The 16,990-nt window shown below is 37.4% G+C and overlaps 1 protein-coding gene across 26 annotated transcripts in view; it reads left to right on the top strand.

Moving 5' to 3' along the window:
- NRXN1 (neurexin 1) overlaps positions 1-16,990 on the top strand; it is a 928,975-nt gene that overhangs the window by 307,549 nt on the left and 604,436 nt on the right. The window lies entirely within an intron of this gene.

Raw genomic sequence — 16,990 nt, 5'->3', positions numbered from 1 at the left:
TAAGCACTTCGGAGAACCGGTTGTTAGAATAAATTACTGGCCTAATCCTGTAAGGCAGTGGTCCCCAACCTTTTTTGTACCAGGGACCAGTTTCACGCAGAAACACTTTTTCAAGGACCGGCTAGGGGGCGTGGAGTCTGAGTTTGGTGGTTTGCTTGCAGACGTTTCATTACCTGATGTTGTTACCTAGTCGGGTAATAAAACGTCCTCCAGCAAACCACCAAGTTCAGGGAGCGCCAAGGCCTCCTCATTGCAACCCTGAACGACAGATATTCTCTTCTATTGGGACATTTAAAATGGAGGGTTTCGGCTGCAGATTCAGGAACTGCGCCTGGCTGAGGAGTGCCTTCAAAACTGAGCGCTGGGCGGCGGCAGCCCACGGCTGATATATATAAAACCAAATGAAGGCGTTCCTAGTTCAAGACCCAAGGTCTTCAGTTAGGGGCGGGGAAATTAGGGAAGGCAAGGTGATGGCCACCATTTTGACTTTTTTGACCGCATCCTAAGGACCGCCCTTCCCAGGCCACCTGCACCCCTTTCAAGGATTTATGACCCGGCTCCATTGCCAGGAGCAAGGCAACCCCCAGTTCTCTCCCCACTCCCCCATTTTCTCCTTTTACTCAAGGGTTAATGGGGGGGGGAGTAATTGAGAAGCGCGTCTTTAGCCCCCCTCTCAGAGCGCTGGCGTGCGCGTCATACCCATGTTGGCCGACTCCACACATTCCCACTTGCCTGCCACCATGGGTGCCATGGGGGGCGTGGCTGCGCAGCCCCAGGGCATGTGGTCGAAATTCCCCCCCCGCCCCACCCCTCGCGCTTCCCAGCAGAGGCGATGGTTGGTTTTGTGCACCTCCCGCCGCTGCCAGCGCCGCCACCTCCTCCAACGTCCCTGCAGGACGGCTGAGAAGCCCCGCCTCTCGGCCCTGCCTTCCTCAGCCTCATCCCTCAGGTGTCTCCCTCCCTTTAATAACTATTCGCCTCTTTTTCTCAGCCGAAGCTGCTCCGAAACAACCAGAAACGAAGGCAGGCAGGCAGGCAGAACGGGGCACTGGATTGAACCGCGGGCGGCTGTGTGGGGGTGAACGGGCGCTTCGGAGGGGCTGCGCCGACAGGAAAAGCCACCCTGCCGGCTTCTTTGAAGCAGTTTCTTCCTGGGCTGGTGGAGGAGCGAGAGAGCGACTGAGAGAGGAACGAGGTGGGAGGAAACCGAAGCCACTGAACCGGAGAGCAGGACAGGCTTCGGTTGCTTCCTCCCTCCCCTTCTTTCCTTTGTGTTCTTGATCCCTGATCCCAGCAGCATTCACCGAAGGCGAAGAAAGCCGCCATTTTTATTTTATTTTTATTTTTTATTTTTATTTTCTTTGCGGCCCGGTACAAAATGATCCACAGACCGGTACCGGTCCAGGGCCCGGTGGTTGGGGACCCCTGCTGTAAGGAAGGCAGGAAGGAAACATTCTGGTGTTGTTTACAGAAACTGCCTCTCCGTTAACCCTTATTACATTCTTGGCAGGACTAAACTTCCTGTCTCTGGAACTTCTCTGGAGTTTTTTTTCCCCCTTCTTTGCTGATACTTTGCTTGTGTGAGTGACCATTTAAAATTACAATGGCACTGAAAAAAGTGACTTATGACCATTTTTCACGCTTACAACTGTTGCAGCATCCCCACAGTCATGAGAGGCCAGGCGAGGAGATGTGTGTGTTGATGTCAGTGATATTGAGTTGGCCACACCCAGCCAATAACATGACCACCAAACCATGTCCACCCAGTCACATGACCACCAAGCCACGCCCACCACCAATTTTGAATCCCACCCCTGGTATGAATGCTATGTTTCCAAAATGGTTTGGGTTAATTTTTTTCAACTAGGTGTCAGTCATGTTTTAATGGCTATATTCAATAACTTAAATGAATGTATACACACACACACATCATCATCATCTCTCCTCTACCCTGCAATCTCAGTGCATGTTTGAAATCTGTTCCAAAAGTTATCCAGATATTAAGGGCAGGCAGGGTAGCATCTTATTGTAGGAATAAAGTGATTGTATCCATTAGAGGATGCTATTTTCTCAGTGATATATGCAGTTGTAATTTAAATATGCAGCATTATTAGGAGTAACAATATGGGTGTTTTACCAAGAAACATTCAAAAATTGAACGAAATGGCTGATATATGAAATCTCATATCCTAGTCCAGTAAGTCTTCCCCAGCATGTTGTAGGTCAGAACCTGAGCTTTCCCATTGAATATATTTTCTAGTACCAATACATAGTTATACATATTTTCATAGAGGAAACTTCTCCTTCTAATAAAATGAATAGGAAACCTTTAATGTGTTATCAGATCAGTGGGTCTGAATGTGTTTTATATTAATACTTGGAGATGAACTATAAATTACATACCAATATGGTAAGAGTGCTCCTTTACATCATTTGCATGTACAGAAGTGTTGATTAGAAATAATATTTAATTAATTCATGGAGATCAAAGTGACCATAATTTTTAAAGGATAGATTAATTGAAACAAAATATATACTTCTAAATATTAGATGTGGGGGAAAATAAATAATGGGAAATAATAGGTATCATGTATTTTGGGGGATCTTCTCAAATATTTATTCATAACCCTAAAATAACATGATGGGTTACTAAATATAGGAAGAGTAAGAGGCAAATGTACCTCTTTGGTGAATGCATTCCATAATCAAGAGGCCACGCAGAATAATGTCCTCTCTTGCAATTGTCAGTAATTGAGCTTCTAGTAATGGTGGCATCTTTAGTAACGCTTTAAAGACCTGGCCTTGTGGTAGGATGCATGTGACACCCGTCTCCTCATTAGAGGTGATTGATTTTTTGTTTTGTTTCTGTTGACATTGTTTGTATTGCCATTATGTTATTTGTGTTTCTCTGTTTAAGTGTAATTTATATTATTATATTATATTCTTGAGGCAGGTAGTACCAAAATCACACCAAATAAATAAACACTTTAAATCAAGCCTGGTGATAATTTGGTAGTCAGTGCAGATTTTTTAGTAAAAGTTTTATATGATTCCTCAATTTTGTTCTGGCTGCCATATTTTCCTCAAACCTGACTACCTTTCATTAGTAGGCTAATGTGAGTGCATAGCAGTTGTCATATGGATTCTAAGAACAATGTGGACAATTGCTGCCAATTCTGCACAGGAAGTATCACAGTTGAACAACTAACAATAATTTTGCAAATATGTTATTTGTAAATCCAGTGAGGTCAAAGTACACAAAGAACACTGGCAAATATGCTCTTCCTGGGAAAGTATGATTCATTCAGAAAAAAACTTTTACCTTAATCTCAGAGTCCTGCTTACGTTTATCCATAATACTTCCATCTTGTCTGGATTTAATTATACCTGTTATCCTTCATCCAGCACTTTATTAAGACTAGGTAATATTCAAAGATACTGTTTGTTTGAGCCACGGTGTCAGAGAGGTTAGAATGAAGTACTTCAGGCTTCTTCTACTGACTGCTGACTGCCTGCAATTTGGCAGTTTGAATCTCACCAGCCTTAAAGTTGACTCAGCCTTCCATCCTTTCAAGGTGGGTAAAATGAGGACCCAAATTGTTGGAGGAAATATGCTGACTCTGTAAACCACTAAGAGAGAGCTGTAAAGCAATGTGAAGTGGTATATAAGTCTAAATGCTAATGCTATTGTGAATTCAGAAGGCAGAGAACAGTATAACTGGATGTCACTAGCATGCTGCTGGTATCCTATAGAGCTCCAAATTAACTCCCATAATGGTTTTATGGAGATGTTAAACAATAAAGATAACAAAATAGAGCATACAGGTCATTGATGATCTGCTGCAATGGAGTGACACATGAGCCTAAGGAAGAAAGGAAAGAAATACTGTATATAAGTAAAGTAAATACATAGAGTGCTGAACAGTAGTTTACAAATCAAAAGGCCCACTAAAAATAATGTAAGGCAATGCTCCCAAGTGTTAAAATTACTGGATAGTGGAATATAATGTTTATATTATGCTATATTTAACAGTATTATAGTTTGAAATCCACCAAGAGACCTAAGAGAATTAGCAGGTTCATATATTTTTAGATTAAGTCATCCTTTACTGAATTTATGGCATAGGCCATCCCAGATGAAACCTCAGATTTATTTCGACCTGAGAGACTAACATTTTCTCTATTAATTTATCTGACAATTGAATATTTGATATTGTCCTAAATGAAGAAATGTTTAGGTCAAGGAAGGGCTTTCAAATTTTCTAAAGGAGTCCTATAGGTAGGAAGCAGGCCCAACCTGGCTAATATAATCATCTACAAACAAGTATAGTCAAGACAGTGTAACTTTCACTTTCCATACATCTTGTCCATATGATCCCCAAACTGGAAATCAGACTAGCCTGTATATTATAAAATAGTAGTAAATACAACTAACTTTTTATGAAAAACATTACAAAATTTATCTTCCAGTCTCTAACTATTCTGACACCACCAGACTCTTCTCTATAAATGCAATGGAGCAGAGAACTAAGCCTTTTTCACTGAACACATTACTGCAGAGTAGAGTTTCAGATGGCCTCATCTTTCAGCTCAGTACAATTTATCACACTTTCTCTATTCATTTTCTGGTCTAACCACCTATGGTGTTAGAATGTAGTACTGCAAGCTACTTCTGCTGATTGCAGCAGTTCAGTTCCCACTGGTTCAAGGTTGACTCAGCCTTCCATCCTTCCAAGGCCAGTAAAATGAGGACCCAGATTGTTGGTGACAATATGCTGACTCTGTAAACTACTTAGAGAGGGATGTAAAGCACTGTGAAGCAGTATATAAGTGCTATTGCTTCATTGCTGTCAGCGTTCAGGTAAAGGAAGATGATACTTAGGTACAATAAGATTAACTAAAGGTGTCCTTTTGTATATTTTACAAATTGGACAGACTTTTACAGTATTGTCAGTAGACATTCCACAAGTACCTTCAGAAAAACATCTGAATTCATCAGAGACCTGAGTAAAACAGTTTCAACCACTTAAAATTATACCCTGATCAAGGAATGCCAAATGAACTAAGGGTAAACGATAAATAACCTAACCACAGAATCTCCAAGATCACTCCCACCAACACTGACAGGCAAGCCTCTTGAACAGGGGTGTCAAACTCATGTCATCACAGTAACATCATGTGACATATCTGGACTTTTCCCCCCTTCGCTAAACTGGGCAGGAGCATGGCCAGCACAAAACGCATCCAGCCCATGAACCAGGATAATAGAATAGAATAGAATTCTTTATTGGCCAAGTGTGGTTGGACACACAAGGAATTTGTCTTGGTGCAAATACTCTCAGTATACATAAAAGAAAAGATACATTTGTCAAGTATCATAAGGTACAACACTTAATGATGGTCATAGGGTACAATAAGCAATGAAATCATACTAGGAAACAGTCAATATAAATTGTAAGGATACAAGCAACAAAGTTACAATCATACAGTCAGAAGTGGGAGGGGCTGGGTGATAAGGAATAATGAGAAGATTAACAGTAATAGTAACGGAGACATTGTAATAGTTGAACAGTGTTGAGGGAATTATTTGTTTAGCAGAGTGATGACTTTTGGGGGAAAAACTGTTCTTGTGTCTAGTTGTTCTGGTGTGCAGTGCTCTATAGCGTCATTTTGAGGGAAGGAGTTGAAACAGTTTATGTCCGGGATGTGAGGAGTCTGTAAATATTTTCACAGCCCTCTTTTTGACTCGTGCAGTATACAGGTCCTCAATGGAAGGCAGGTTGGTAGTAATTGTTTTTTCTGCAGTCCTAATTATTCTCTGAAGTCTGTGTCTGTCCTGTTGGGTTGCAGAGCCAAACCAGACAGTTATAGAGGTGCAGATGACAGATTCAGCAATTACTCTGTAGAACTGTGTCAGCAGCTTCTTGGGCAGTTTGAGCTTTCTGAGTTGGTGCAGAAAAAACATTCTTTGTTGTGCTTTTCTGATGACGTTTTTGATGTTAGGTGTCCATTTTAGGTCATGTGATATAGTAGAACCTAGAAATTTGAAGGTCTCTACTGTTGATACTGTGTTGTCTAGTATTGTAAGAGGTGGTAGTATGGGAGGGTTTCTTCCAAAGTCTACCGCAATTTTTACAGTTTTGAGTGTGTTCAGTTCCAGATTGTTCCGGTTACACCACAAGGCAAGCATAACCTCCTGTCTGTATGTGGATTCATCATTGTCTTGAATGAAACCAATCACTGTTGTGTCATCAGCAAACCTCAGTATCTTAACAGATGTATCATTTGAGATGCAATCATTGGTATATAGGGAGAAGAGAAGTGGAGAAAGCACACAGCCTTGGGTGGGACCTGCACTAATTGTACAGGTATCAGGTATGATTCTGCCTAGCTTTACCTGCTGCTTCCTGTCTGTTAGGAAGTGTGTTCAGGTACCACTAGTTGGTTTAATTTACTTAGAAGAATGTCTGGAATGATGGTATTGAATGCTGAACTGAAGTCTACAAAGAGGACCCTTGTTTAGGTATTTGGAGATTCAAGGTGTTGTAGGATGTAATGCAGAGCCATATTAACAGCATCATCTGTCAATCTATTTGCTCGGCATGCAAACTGCATGGAATCTAACAGTGGATCCTTTATGGTTTTCAGATGGGACAGCACAAGCCTTTCAAAGATTTTCATAACTACAGATGTTGGAGCAATTGGTCTGTAGTCATTCAGTTCCCTGATGGAGGGCTTTTTTGGCACTGGGATGATAGTAGAGAATTTGAAGCAGGAAGGAACATAGCACATATCTAGTGATCTATTGAAGATACGGGTAAAGATGTGGGCCAATTGGTCAGCGCAGACTTTTAAGCAAGGAGTTGTCTTGTCTGGCCCTGGTGCTTTTCCTGGCTTTTGTCTGTGAAATCGATCTTGCACTTTTTTTTTTGTGATCACCAGAGGTTGTAAACCCAATGGGTTGGGGTCAGTTGTAGGAGGCTTGGCTGTTGTTGGTGTGCTTAGATGGGGGTTGTGGAGATAGGTGGCTGTCGTTTCCCTTCAAACCTGCAGTAAAACACATTCAGATCATCTGCTAGTTGCTGATTTCCTTCTGCCTGGGAAGGAGGTTTGCTGAAGCCAGTGATGTTTTTAAGAGTTTTCTACATGTTTGCTGGTTCATTTGTTGAGACCGATTCCTTAACTTTTCAGAGTAGCTTCTTTTTGCTGCTCTAATCTCTCTTGTTAATATGTTTCTGGCCTAGTTGTATAGCACTCTGTCACCTTTTCTATAGGCTTCCTCTTTGGAATGGCGTAGCTGCTTAAGTTTAGCTGTGAACCAAGGTTTATTGTTACTATATATTTGCAGGTTCCTTGTTGGTACACATTAGTCTTCGCAGAAGCTGACATATGATGTTACAGTATCTGTGAGCTCATCTAGGTCTGCAGAGGTATCTTCAAAAACATTCTGATCAGTGCAATCAAGGGAAGCCTGGAGCTTCAGCTTTGCCTCATCAGACCAAGTCTTCACTGATTTAATTGTTGATTTCATGGTTTTAAGTCTTTGTCTGTAGGCAGGTACAAGGTGAATAATGCATTGATCAGAGTGTCCCACAGTTGCTCATGGTAAAGACCTATAAGCATCTTTTGCTGTTATGTAGCAGTGGTCTAAGTATTTTTGCCTCTGGTGGACAATTTACATGCTGGAAATATTTTGGGAGCTCTTTCCTTAAATTTGCTTGATTAAAATCTCCTAAAATGATGGGAAGGGAATCTGAGTGTTTGGCTTCAGCCTCCATAATTTGATCAGCAAGAGTTCATAATGCCTTGTTTATACAAGCTTGTGGAGGAACATACACAGCTATTAGGAGAAAATGGCGTGCAGTTGATATGTAAAGACTCTAAATTTTCATCACAGAGTTTGACAGCCCTGCTCTAGAATATAAACTGAGAGGTAATCCCACTCCTTACTAGCACTGATGATGTTGCCTAGTTTGTGAGAAAATAACCAAACTTAGAGAGCACCAAAGACCCCTCATGTCAACCCTGAGCTACAAATATTGGAATCTTGTAATATTTCAAGTGCTAATAAAATTTATTTTATTTTCCTTTCTGCTATTATACCAGCAATGTTATGAGAGAAATATTTTGTTTCATAACTCCATATCTTCTGTTATTATCAGACTTCTGAGATAGTCCAGGCAAAAAGCACACCCAGAAATACTACCTGTACGTCATTGTACAATTACATCAACATCATTTTACAAGTTTGAAAATACATCTTTCCCCCCTCACCTTTGCAGTCGGATAAACTTGGGAGCATCCCTCCTGAGATGTTTGCCATGCTCACATTTCTTCTGGGAACTCAGCATCCTCTTACCTGATCATTGTTTAGGCTGTGGCTCTTCCTCCTGTCTCAAGGGGAATCAAAAAGTTTGTATTTTAGGTACCTAATATGATGCTAGAAGCCACAGTTAGACACAGTTAGCTTTGACTGTTGTTCAGCTGTAGCCTTTTGTGCAACACATTATACTGATAACAATTATTCATGTCCTTGTTATGTCTCACTTGGATTCTTATAATTCTACATGGGAATGTTCTTGTGGACTATCAAGAAAGTGTAGCTCTTCCAGATTGAATCAGTACACATGTTTTCTTGTTTAGATTTAATGTTTCCATATTAACCATTGCTGTGGAAGATGCATTTGTTATCAGCTTGTTTCTGGGTTCAGTTCAAGGTGCTGATCATCACCATTCCAACTCTTAATTACTTGGAACCTGAATATCTAAAAGACCAGCTTTCCCTGATGAACTTTACCTATTCTGCCCAAACATGTATTAGAAGGTGCAGAGAGAGGCCTCCCAAATAGAAATACATATAATTGTGACTCATCTTAATTATCCTTAAAGAGAAGAATACCCCTCATTTTTATAGCCTCTGGTAAAAACCTAGCTTTTCTAGAAAATCTTTCACCACTATTTCTCATGGCAGTGCTCTAAGATTTAGATTTATGACATGTATCCAAATGGCAGATCTGCTTCTTTTGAAGGGTATGATGGATAATGATGTTGGCAATAAATCAGATGATTTCCAGACAAAATGTACCTCTATCTTATTCAGTCTGCTCCAATCCTCTAGCCACCATATAGAGCCATCTCCAAAATCTCCAACACAGTGCAAGATACAGACATAATTGGGTGTTAGCACATGTAGATTACACTTTAGCTCAAGGGTGCAATTCAACTGGTTCAGAGAGCATGTGCTTCTCGCGCATACAGAGCATTTGCTACTGACCTTCTCCAGCAATCTCTGTGTATTAAACAGCTGATGCACGACAATCCACTGTGCCGCGCAAATCATCTGAGTTTGAAAACTAGGATATAAAGCACAGACTAGAACCAGGTCAGGTAGGTGGGCCCAACAGCTGATCGTCAGAACGAACTGGTTTGCTCACAGCTGATCCTCGGAGCTACCAGTTCACCCAAACTGGGATGAACTAGTAGAATCCCACCACTGCTTTAGCCTGAATCAATGTATTCTCTCTCTGGGATTTCATTAGAAGTATTGAATAACTTTTGGGAGAGAACAAAGCTTCATGGCACCCAGAAAAGAGTTGCTACAAGCTCAACTATTTTTCTCCAAAAACCTCCGAATAGAAATGTCCAGGAAGGAGTTAAACCATCATAAAATAGTACCTCCCATCTCAAAGCTTTGAAAGCATATTTCAATGGCCAAGCTTTCTAAGTGGACTAGAAGTATACCATAGCTAAACAGTCCAACCCAGACCAGGAAAGAGACCTATAACAACTGTGTTTCAGATATTTTCATTTTAACCACCAAACATTTACATTTTAAAATAAATAATGTCAAAAGTGCTCTTGACTTTTGGCTAACAAAGTGGTTACTGTTTTGACCCCCAATTTTTATTTCACCTACCTTTCTTTCAATTCTGCAGTTTTTACAGAGATTTTTACTTTATTATAAAGATTCCTCAGAAAAGTTACCTTAATATATTCTGCTGTATGGAATAATCTACACAAAAGACTCCATAATCTTTTGGATATATTTTATTATTCACCTCCATAGCAATAGTATATATTTTACATACATAGTAACTTTCACTTGCATCTTCTTTCTTTGATATAAGCACATAACACCAGTCTTTTCCAAACTCTGTGCCACATGTTCTGGTTCCATATTTGTAAACTCACAGCTGTTAGCACTTTAATTGCCTCAGGTATAAAATATCAGTGGATATCACCTATCTTCTATCACCTATCTTCTAGTATATATCGCCTAACTTCTATTATATTACCTATCTTCTTGTGCATTTTTATATTAGATTAGATTAGAACATTTATACAATGCTATGCAATGTATAATATTCCTGTTTTCCCATAACAATCCTATGAGATGAATTTGGCTGAAAGAGAGTAACTGACCAAAATGTCATCTAGTGGCTTCCATGTCTCCTGGTTTCTGGTCATCAATCAATTATGCCTCATTTTCCATGATAGTTGTATAATATCTATATAAAAATATTGTTCTTGTTTTATTATTCAATTTGTAAAGACTTATAATATAATATTTCCATTTCCCTTTAATTTCATTTGCCTGTATTACATCTTTCATAAACATGTATTTGTACCTTAATTGTACATTTCTCTATTATTTCTTCTGATCTTAAAAGTAGGTCTCAAATTCCTTTCTTTCTTCCTCTCTCTCTTTCTTTGTACTTTCTTATTTGATTCTGGAACTCTACATTCAGTCATTATAGGCCTTCTTTTTTAGAGTTTTAATCTCTCAACTTTCTTTGGCTATCACTGTAATTTGTTTTGAAATTGTGGGAATATCTCATTTCATATTGATTTTCACAATATCACTGATCTCTCCCTGTTGTTGCTCAAATTCTCTTTAGCATAAGATAAGAAGATTGAATCAATGTATTCTTTACATTGTATTCCTTACATTGATTTTGTATTTATATTTTACATGTAATTGTTGGACAAAACTTTCTAGCACACTCATTCTTCTACTTTTCTACTTTTCTAAGTGTAACCTTTATATTTGACACCAATAATTTATTATCTGATTCATAATCTGTCCCTGGAAGGTTCCTCACTGATTGGATTACACTTTCCCATTTTAAGGAGTTGATTTAATTCCAGTGTTATCCGTCTGGTGATGTCCAGCTGTGTAGTTTGTATTTTAAGTTGTATGAAGCAAGTGTTGGCAATAAACAAAGTCTTTTCCCCCAAATCTGTTCATTTATCTCTTCTATTGTTTACCAGATCCAAATCTTCATGTTTTATCTTTTTCTAGCTTTAACATTCCATTCATTCATTAGTAATATGACATATTTTCTTGATATCACATTTAGCATCACTTCCAGTTTCTCTTAGAATTCCTCAATGTCTTCCAGATTGTATCTGTGGTGGGTATATATGTATTGAAGTTCACTGGTATTGATTAATTGCATTAGACATGGTTCTGTCATTTACTAATTTATAATTGAGCACATACATTACTTTGCAATGCCCTTCATAAATATAAATATAATTGCCTTCATATGGCTTTTCACATTCCTAAAATGTCAAATTCAGTATACTTCATTTCTGCTTTAATAATTTTAAATTTTTATTGATATCTCATCTTCCAGTTCCAACCATGGTCTTGTACAACGAGGAGCTTTTTCTGTCATTCCTGGCATGAACTGAATATACTGTATAATCTTATGCTTCTGTACACAAGATCACCCTGCACTTTGAATCAATTTGATGATTTTTTTTTCTCCCCAATTCTGGCCTTGATTGCATTTCTTCAAACAGCTTGCTCTTAGGTGACCAAAAGGAGCACTTTGTTTGATGTTACACCAAGCATCCTTTTTTTAGTGTTGTGAGTAATTGGCAGATTTTATCTTTATCCATTTTCCCCTAAATCTTTTATAGAAATTGACTGTTAGTGATTTTCCCTGCCAGTATTCTGTTCATTTATAATGCATTATTTTGATATTCATGTTTTGTTTTCTGTTCATTCAATAAGTTCTATTTTTTAGCTTGTGCCTGCTCTTGACTGTATTTTACATAAATAGCCAATGCAAGTCTTTTTTCTTTGACAGTTTGACTTGAAGTAAACTTTTGCCTGCATTTCTGCACAGCAGGTATAATCTATCAGTATCACTATGGGGATGAAAACCATACTGAATAGTCATCAGTTTTCTGGTTTTTTGGTCCAAACTGTTGAGTTCAGCTTGTGTTCAGTTAATAATTCAACAGTGTATGATATAATAGGTATGGTCCAGGTATTATTGCCTTTGATGGTGCTTCCATTGTCTTCAACAATATTCTCATTCTTTGGATGTATTCTTTACTAACCATACTTTATCTTGTTCATGCTTGATGTTTCCCAACTATAAATTGCCAAGGTACTTTTGAGTTTCATCCTGACGGTTTCTGGTGTTTTGGTCTTTGGCATTTCAATTCTATTACCGTTCGTAAATTTACCCTGATTTATTGGTACTGTAGCACATTTCTCTATATGTGCTAAAAATTCTAATGACATATACCAAAGACTGGATTTTTGATTTCTGATTTCCATAAAGCTCCAGATCATCCATCTAAAGCAAATGTAAGATTTTTACAGCATTTTTTGCTGTTTGATAGCCAAGATTTGTTTTCTTCAAAAACATTGAAAATAGTATGATTGCAATGAGAAATAAGTGATAATGAATCACCCTCAAAGATGCCTCTCCAAATACTGGCAAAACTATATTTTTCATTTCCAATTACCAATTCTGATTTCCACCTTCATTATTTTTCTTTAAATATTTTAATGTTTTTTCTGACATCGTTTCCAAATAGTTGATGAATCCGATGATGTGGTAATAAATCAAATGTCTTTCTATAATCAATCAATTAGACCATTGTAATGGTTTATAATGTAATACTATATAACATATTATCTATATATTATGGTTTGTTGCACAGTCTAAGATGCTTAGATTTGGTTTGGCATTTTTAACCACCTATCAAGTCCTTCCCACGGACTTGGAATAGGCAAATGTTTTTCACAGTGTGAAAAATATCATTACAGGCTATAAACTGTTCCAAATAAAGCTGCCTTTTGCAGTTGACTGGTGGTGATGCTGCTCAAATGTTTGGGATTGAACTCAAGGCATCTATTGGCACTATATTTGCTTTTTTTTTTTTTGGCCACATACTTCTATATGTAGGACTTTGAATTTGTGATTTTCTCCAGTTCTTTCTTTTCTGTTCTGCCATCTACAGATACTGTCCACTATTTTGCAAGTCTGAATGCATCTCGCAAACCCCATCCTTTATCTTCATGGGAACTAGGGAGGGTCTTGTCTGCAATGCTTACTCAGGTTAAATGTCTGGTCCAGTCCCAGTTTTTTTTTTATTTGTTATCTTGATTGCAGCTTTTCCTCCTCTCTCTCTCAACATTATTCCTTCTCCCATTGCAGGACTTATTTTTTCATTTCTTTTCATTTCATAGATTAATTGGGCTTGAATTTGTAGACTTTTGTACCTATCAGTAATATTTTAATTATTTTCTATAGAATGATTTTTACATTTTTCACCATGGATCATTATGGGTGGACGATACTGTATTCGGAATGAGAAATATTATAGTTAATATTTCAAGCAGAGGAATAAAATAAAGACAGGAAAATGCACCTGGAACTATTACAATAAAATACTACATCAACAAATGCATGTAGTTTACTATATTAACAAGTGAATTAAATAGTTACTGTAATTAATCAGTAATAAATATAATAAAAATTATGGTGTAGCTGCCTTAATAGAACAGTAATAACTTCTATGATGACAATGGCACTTTATCTCATACTATGTCAGACATACTCTATGTTACTGGATCTGATTATGGGGACTGTACACAATTGTAATGAGTTCCCCAGAAAGCAAAAGTTTGCGGGATATGGAATACAAATCCAAATACTGTAAATGGTGGGATAGAGACATAATTTAAGCATCTAATCAACATGGCTCTAAATGAAAGTCATACTAGAAAACAGAGACAGCTGAATTATATTAAATAATGAGAGGGCTTGGAGGAAGACCAACTTATACAAGAACAATATTCTTTTTTGAATGTCTGATTGCTGGTAATATTATATAGAATATTCCTGGGGTAGAAGATAATCTTAGTTACCAATCATGGCTTATGGATTAATTTAAAGGACTAGCCATGTTTTAGAGAAGAGTAATGTGGTTTGTTTGTTTTTTAAACAAATTTTATTAATTTTAAAGACAAACAAATCATCATTAACCATTACATACTTGAACCTTTTTCCATTATAAATTTTACAAGTCAAATAAAACCCTATTTTATACAATATAATTCTATTTTAAACCATTTCCATATGAGCATACAAATACCTCTTATCCAGTTTCTCTTTACTTCTCTTTACTCTTATTCAATTTCACTATTATTATTTCATCTATTTCTTTCTGACTTGGTTACCATTATTCTCATTCTATATTTCTGCAAAGTTTTATTAATTCTCCCAGAAACATAAACACACAACACACAAACATATAAAAAATCTTTTAGGAAAGTAACTTGGCCCCAGGTACCTCTCTCTACATGGACTTCAATTATATTCATGCTCATCTTACATGTGATTACCTATTTTATTTACCATTCTATGTCTTCTATATTAGCTTCTCCACACATTTCACTCTTCTTAATTCTATTTTATTTAATCCATCTTAATTTGAGTCATTATATTTGTATCTTTTGTCCATTCTTTATTATCCCTTTGTCTCATTCCTTATAATAAAAAAAAAAGAATTTCTCCTGAAATCACTAATCAGAGTATGATGCCTTTCTATCTTCCCCCTAAATTAATTAGATTAACATTTAAAATAACACCTAATACCCAATCTGATTCTGCTTGGTACATTCTATCTACTAATTTTTTTTTAATAAAAGAAAAATAATAAATCCAAAATGATTAAATACATAGTTAAATAATAGATCTAAATATTGAATCTTATAACATTCCCATTGCCTTTTCCAAAGACAAATGCTACAATAATAATTTTATAATAACATCAATACCATAGTCATATTAAACTCTTTAATTAAAACTCAATATTCTAAACATTCCCTTTAATATTTTATTAAATTTTAAAATCAATCATTACTAAACATTTCAACATTTTAATCTCTTATTAACTCTTAAACCATTCTAATTTTCTATTTCTAATACAAATGCTACAATACCATCTTATGTACCTTGCAAAATCTTTTTTAAAGAAATTATACTTTACCCTTTGTCCCTAAAAAAGATTCCTCTTTTCCCATCTGATTTCAAAACTTTGTGGCTTTTCTCCACCTTTTCCCTTTCTTTCTTCTCCCACCAGACCTTTCTACCCCCCCTTCTCCTAGCCTCTGCCTTACTGGCTTCCCTTCTCTGTTGTGTTCCTTTTTTCTTTTGTTTACTATCATTATATTGATTTTGCACCTTATTTTTCTCTTTCTTGAGTGTTTTTTTAAATCTTAAGTCCTTCATTTTCCTTCCTTCCTTCCTTCCTTCTTTCTTAGTTAAATTTTGAAATTCATTAAAGATGGCTTCTTCTTCTTCTTCTTCTTCTTCTTCTTCTTCTTCTTCTTCTTCTTCTGCTGCCTCCATCTGTTGTAGTGTTTGTTGATAGGTAGCAAGCGCCATTTCTAAAAAAAAGGAAGGCTTCTTTCACACCATCTTTGCCATATTTTTTTGATTGCTCATATTCTTTTCTCAGTTCCTCAACAGAAAAAGCCATTATAAATCTTTTCTTTTTTTCCCCCCTCTTTCTTCTTGCAACAACCAAGATATTTCAAAAAATAGAACAATCCCAAAGTCATCAATCAATCCAAGCCAAGACAAAGTTCTCACTTTCTCTTCCTGGGGTAGTATCAATCAAAAAAAGAAAGTCCAAATCTGTATCTTAAAGCCTTATTGCAATACATTTCAGTCTTCAAATCCTTAAGGCATCTCCTCCAACAAAATCTTAACATATAAATATATTTTTTTGTCCTCTCCCTTCCCACTTATCACATAAAGCCAGTTTTTACCTGAAAAAGACAGGTTTCTCAGTATCCACTTGTTGATTCCGTAGGGAAGGAGAGTAAACTTTCCTTTCAGCACCTCAAAATTGCCGCTTATTTTCTCTTCTGGAAAGTATCATTCAAAAAGCCATAATTTCCAGGAATTATGTTAAATATGTCTTAGAGTCCTGGGTCAACCAAGAAAAACTTTCACTTTCAAAGGCTTTCTCCTCTTCCTCCTGCGCATTCTTGCCCAGCTGCCGGCTTCTTTGTGGCGGCCATTACGGACCGCCGCTGCACCGTCTTGGGAAAAGGGGGTTCTGCCGGCCGGGGAGGGGGTCTGCAACACCCCCAAACCCCTCTCCGGATCCCCCCCTATCTTCAGCCACCCCTGCAGGGCAGCCTTAGCTCCAAACCCGTCCGGATCGGAGCACCAAAAACGGCTAGCGCAGCAGGGATCGCGCAGTATCGCAAATCCCTGCCGCTCGCGAAGCCGACAAACCGGAAACTCCGAGAAGAGTAATGTGGTTAGGGAGAAGATAAAATAATAATTTGATGTCTGAATGATTTAGAAACATTTTAAAGCATTGGTCTTAATAGAAGTGTTGTTTAGGTTGTGTTGTCTTTGTGGTAGTCAATGTATCTTAAATTTTGTGTAATTATATAGCAACTTCTTCAGAACTGAGCAGAAATTCAGTTCCACTTAGAAAAACTAATTTTAGCTAGCCAGCTTTTTATAAACCATATTACAGTTGCAGTGAGTTTCCCAGAAAAAAACGAGAAACAATGGATGTTCTTGAGAAATCATTTCAGAAGAAAAAGCTGTCTGTATTACCATCATACTTTTCTGTTGTGGAAGTGAAAATTGTGATATTGTCAGTATTTGGCTTTCTAGAGTATAATTAATTTAGGTACGGAAGGTACAGAGCTAAG

Source organism: Notechis scutatus, chromosome 1 (assembly GCF_049901735.1).
Source record: "Notechis scutatus isolate UNSWTSFEM ecotype Mainland chromosome 1, rNotScu1.2, whole genome shotgun sequence".
Lineage (NCBI taxonomy): Eukaryota > Metazoa > Chordata > Lepidosauria > Squamata > Elapidae > Notechis > Notechis scutatus.
The sequence above is the reverse complement of the archived record's forward strand: the minus strand, read 5'-3'. Positions and strand labels throughout refer to the sequence as shown.